Here is a 6,000-nt window from a genome sequence, read left to right as displayed (position 1 = left end):
GCCTATGACCTCTGAATAAGTATTTTTAAATATGTATATACATACATACATATATTTATACACACATATAATTTATTTCACTATTACCCAATTGCATGTAAGAAATTTAACATTCATTTTTAAAATTTTTTAATACTAAATTCTCTTTTTCCTGCCCCTTAAGAAAACAAGCAATATAGAATAAAAAATTTAAAAGTATGAAATGTTTACAAAGATTACAAAGGAAGATATGATTTTTTTCCTATGAATATTCACAGACTTTCTGAAATTAGCCATGAATCCCTTGAGGTCGATAAACCTATGTTAATAATCTGTGAGCCAGAGAAAATCTCTAGAGTGCATTGGTTACATCCTAAAAAAAAATAGTTTATGAGAGAATCCTATAAAATCATTTTTATTAGTCCTCTTTGAGAAGGATAAATAACAACAACAAGGAGAATATGGGTAAGAATTGACTGGTTATTGGTTGGTTAGTTGTCCTTTATTGGTTGGTTAGTTGTCCTTCATTCTCAGAGGACCAAAATAATATATTAGAGTCAAATGATGGTATGTCCAAATATGGCTGATTAGACAATTATGAGCTTGGAAAGCTCTACCAGAGGGTGGCCACAAATAGTCCATGTGAACATTTGGGATTCTCTAAATGTGTGCATCCTATGTTTCTTTAGAACTACTGCAATTCTGTTTTGCTCATAGAGCACAGCTTCTTGGATGCAAGCCCGCCATGCTGGACAGTTCTTAGTCGTCATCTCCTCTATCATGCAATCAATTCCAAAGTTCTTCAGAGACAGCGGGTGATGTCTTTTTATTTGTGCATAAATTGGATTTAAGTAAGGCAGAGTAGCATGAACTCATCCTCATTCTCTCTTCCAGAGTCATGATGCTCCATGACAGAATGAAGTCAAGATAACGGATGATGACTCAGAATGCAGTTGGATGACCTAGCTCTAAGTGCTTACTTAGTGCCTGCTTCAGCCTCCTTCAAAGGCACAGGAATAAATTGTTCTCATTGCACTAGAGGAAGTCTTCACATGCTTCACAGTAGACATCTTCCTAATTTACCAAAGTGTATGAGATCCCTTGGTAACTCTCAACCTGGTTTATTTAGCCCATCTGCTGAACTGATTTACTTAGGTGTGGCTAGTGTGCGTGCTATAGTTTCTTGAAGTCTAGGAGAAAATTGGGTGGACCAATAGCATCCCCAAAAATGGCTCAGCAGCTCACATCCTAAAGGTACTAGTCTATCTGAGCACATGCTACACCTCATTACACAGGATAAAGAAGTGGAAATAGGCTACAATCTGCCTGATGGCAGAAATGTTCAGTGTTGAGATGACAGATGCTCTGAAACATAAAGTGATGATTTTTAACACTTTTTAAAAATAAGACTAGGGGATAACAATGTTTAACATAGCACTTTAGGAGTTTTAGCACAAATACCCATTTAATAGAAAATAACAAGATGGGAAGTATAAGATCATACATCTGGTAATTATCAGTCCAAACTTGAATTCAGATCTTCTGATCCTTGAATCCAATGCTAAACTAATGGAAACCTGCCCATATTATTTACTGCTGTGCATTCAAGATATCCCTTCATGGGATGGAAAATGCCATCTGCATCCAGAGAGAGAGACCTATGGAGATTGAATATCAATCTAAGCTTAGTATTTTCATGTTTTTTATTTGTCTCTTTCTTTCTCATGTTTTTTTCCCCTTTTGGTCTGATTTTTCTTGCACAACATGACAAATATGGAAATATGTTTAAAAGGATTGCACATATTTAACCCATATTTAATCAGAGTGCTTTTAGTCTTGGAGAAAGAGGAAGTGAGAGGGAGGGAAAAAAATTTTGAAATACAAAGTTTTACAAAAATGAATACTGAAAACTTTGCATGTATTTGGGGGAAAAAATAAAATACTACTGAGAAAAAAAAAGTTTGGAAGTCATGTAGCACCCATCATCACATGTTTTGGGGAATAGCTGGTCAAAATATGATATATGAATATAATAAGAAATGGTATATAAGGAATATAGAGAACAATGGAAAGATGTGAATGGATTCCAAAAAAGCTTTATAAGCACTGACTATAATAAAAAATGGAAAGAGCTACTACCATAGAACAATTAAAAATGAATGTTGCAATATTTGGATTGCAACAAAAACATTGCAAACATTGTAACAACAAAATGTTACAAATTTGACCTCTATTTAGAAATCTTTTGAAGAGTTTGAAGAGTCTATGTCCATGGAATACTGTATGTATTTTTTCCTGATGTATGGGATATTTTTGTTGATTATTCTTCTTTCTCACTTTTTCTTTTTTTTTTTTAATTTATTTAGAATTTTTTCCATAGTATATATGCATGAGTAATTTTTTTATAATATTATCCCTTGTATTCATTTTTCCAAATTATCCCCCCCTCCCTTCACTCCCTCCCCTAGATGACAGGCAATCCCATACATTTTACATGTGTTACAATATAACCTAGATACAATATATGTGTGTAAATACCATTTTCTTGTTGCACATTAAGTATTAGCTTCTGAAGGTATAAGTAACCTGGGTAGATAGACAGTAGTGCTAACAATTTACATTCATTTCCCAGTGTTCCTTCTCTGGGTTGTTTCTGTCCATCATTGATCAACTGGAAGTGAGTTGGATCTTCTTTATGTTGAAGATATCCACTTCCATCAGAATACCTCTTCATACAGCATTGAAGTGTACAGAGATCTTCTGGTTCTGCTCATTTCACTCAGCAACAGTTGATTTAAGTCTCTCCAAGCCTCTCTGTATTTCTCCTGCTGGTCATTTCTCACAGAGCAATAATATTCCATAACCTTCATATACCATAATTTACCCAACCATTCTCCAATTGATGGACATCCATTCATCTTCCAGTTTCTGGCCACTACAAAAAGAACTGCCACAAACATTTTGGCACATACAGGTCCCTTTCTACTCCTTAGTATTTCTTTGGGATATAAGCCCAGTAGTAGCATTGCTGGGTCAAAGGGAATGCACAGTTTGACAACTTTTTGGGCATAATTCCAGATTGCTCTCCAGAATGGCTGGATTCTTTCGCAACTCCACCAGCAATATATTAGTGTCCCAGTTTCCCCACATGCCCTCCAACATTCATCATTATTTGTGCCTGTCATCTTAGCCAATCTGACAGGTGTGTAGTGGTATCTCAGAGTTGTCTTAATTTGCATTTCTCTGATCAGTAGTGATTTGGAACACTCTTTCATATGAGTGGAAATAGTTTCAATTTCATCATCTGAGAATTGTTTGTTCATATCCTTTGACCATTTATCAATTGGAGAATGGTTTGATTTCTTATAAATTAGGGTCAGTTCTCTATATATTTTGGAAATGAGACCTTTGTCAGAACCTTTAACTGTAAAAATATTTTCCCAATTTGTTACTTCCCTTCTAATCTTGTTTGCATTAGTATTGTTTATACAGAAACTTTTTAGTTTGATGTAATCAAAATCTTCTATTTTGTGATTGATAATGATCTCTAGTTCTCCTCTGGTCATAAATTCCTTCCTCCTCCACAGGTCTGAGAGGTAGACTATTTTCTGTTTCTCTAATCTATTTATGATTTCATTCTTTATGCCTAAATCATGGACCTATTTTGATCTTATCTTGGTATATGGTGTTAAGTGTGGATCCATATCTAATTTCTGCCAAACTAATTTCCAGTTTTCCCAACAGTTTTTTCCAAATAATGAATTTTTATCCCTAATGTTGGTATCTTTGGGTTTGTCAAAGATTAGATTGCTATAGATGTACCCTTTTTTGTCCTTTGTGTCTAATCTGTTCTACTGATCTACCGGTCTATTTCTTAGCCAATACCAAATGGTTTTGGTGACTGCTGCTATATAATATAGCTTTAGATCAGGTACACTTAGACTACCTTCCTCTGACTTTTTTTTCATTAGTTCCCTTGCAATTCTCGACCTTTTATTCTTCCATATGAATTTTGTTATTTTTTCTAGGTCATTAAAATAGTTTCTTGGGAGTCTGACTGGTATAGCACTAAATAAATAGATTAGTTTGGGGAGTATTGTCTCTTTATTATATTCGCTTGGCCTATCCAGGAGCACTGAATGTCTTTCCAATTATTTAAATCTGACTTTATTTTTGTGGCAAGTGTTTTGTGATTTTTCTCATATAATTCCTGACTATTCTTTGGTAGATGGATTCCCAAATGCTTTATACTCTCAACATTTGTTTGGAATGGAATTTCTCTTTGTATCTCTTGCTGTTGCATTTTGTTGGTGATGTATAACAATGCTGAGGATTTATGTGGATTTATTTTGTATCCTGCCACTTTGCTAAAATTCTGAATTATTTCTAAGAGCTTTTTAGCAGAGTCTTTGGGGTTCTCTAAGTATACCATTATGTCATCTGCAAAGAGTGATAGTTTGATTTCCTCATTTCCTACTCTAATTCCTTGAATCTCTTTCTTGGCTCTTATTGCTGACTTTCTCACTTTTTCTTAAGAAAAAAATTTTTTTTTTTTTGTTATAAGAGATGGTTCTCTGAGAGGAGGCAGAGAGAAATTGAAGTGATATGAAAAGATAGCAACAATTTTTAAAAAAGTATGATGTAGAAAAAATAAAAGTTTTAAAAAGTAATCTTGGAAGCAGACACCTTAATCCATTATTTGTAATCATGGGGCAAATTTAGTAAGATTTTCCAAGTTCTTCCTTGTCTTTCCCTTTTAAGGTCATCATTTTTCACACTATATTCCTATAGCCTAACGTTTCTTAAATTGTCTTCCAATGAACCTTGGAATTCCACACAATCTGCACAAGAATTCCATGAGAAAATGTCAAATAGCAAATGTTTTACTTCTAACCAATATAAAATTATGTATCTTAATATGTGTGGCAATTTTTTCAAGATAAAAATGGATTTCATAAACTCTATTTTCCTCTAACATTTCCCTCTAAATACTTTTCTGACCACTCTTAATATCTCAGGAACATTCCATATTCTCAAATTAACATTTATGGGTTCTGTTAATATAGTTTAAGCCCATAAAGGTTCTTTGGAGAAATTAGCGGGGGAATGCTGTTCTCTCCCAGATCCAATTCCCATTTTGCCTCAGAGATGAGTCAGAGAATGCAAGAATCTCTAAAGAGAGTAATGGGAATAATAATAATTGGACAAAGTACTTTAATGTTAGCAAAGTACTTTATATATATTTTATGTCATAGGATCCTCACAACAATTCTACGACATTGGTACTGTTATCCCCATTTTATAGAAAAAAAAAAAAAAATTCAGGCTGAAGAGCTATTTATTTACCTAGCAAATGTTTGAGGCAGAATTAGAACTCAGGCTTTCTTTTGTTGTTTTTAATTGATTTTTTTTTGTCTTAATTTTTACATCACTTAGGCTTGCCATGTATCCCTTCTCTCATCTACAGGTGGAACCTTTCTTTAATTATTAAGGCTCTAAGGCCTAGTTTTTTTTGGTTTTTTGTTTATTTGTTTTTTCTGATCACTACCTTATGCTGCCTTGTAAAAAAAAAAATGAAAAAAGTGATTAACCTTTAAGTTCAACTTTTCGTTTTTCAAAAGAAAAAGTGATATGCTAAAGATTATAACTTTTAGAACTAGCGCTTTATATATTTCTCGTTTGATGTTGTTAAATATGACCAAGATCTTTTTTGATGTAAGTTTTTTCGTCAAGTTTCTCAGTTTCAACAATACGTGCAATAACTTGCCCAGAGAAGTATGGGAGGCAGGATATGAATCTAATTTTCAAATTTCAAATTAAATCCTGCCTTGCTTTTTCTCATATTATTCTGACACTGATAGTCTGGGGAACACTGAAGGGGATTGTTACAGTATGTAGAATTTTTAGAAACCCTAACAAAAACTATTCAAATTTAAATACAGGAATCTTATTCATAATGTTATCATGTGCCATCACATCAGCTATCATTTTTTTAGTCAGATCTGGGATTTCTTCCACCAA

Source organism: Sminthopsis crassicaudata, chromosome 3, assembly GCF_048593235.1.
Source record: "Sminthopsis crassicaudata isolate SCR6 chromosome 3, ASM4859323v1, whole genome shotgun sequence".
Taxonomy (NCBI): domain Eukaryota; kingdom Metazoa; phylum Chordata; class Mammalia; order Dasyuromorphia; family Dasyuridae; genus Sminthopsis; species Sminthopsis crassicaudata.
This window is presented reverse-complemented; position numbering follows the sequence as displayed.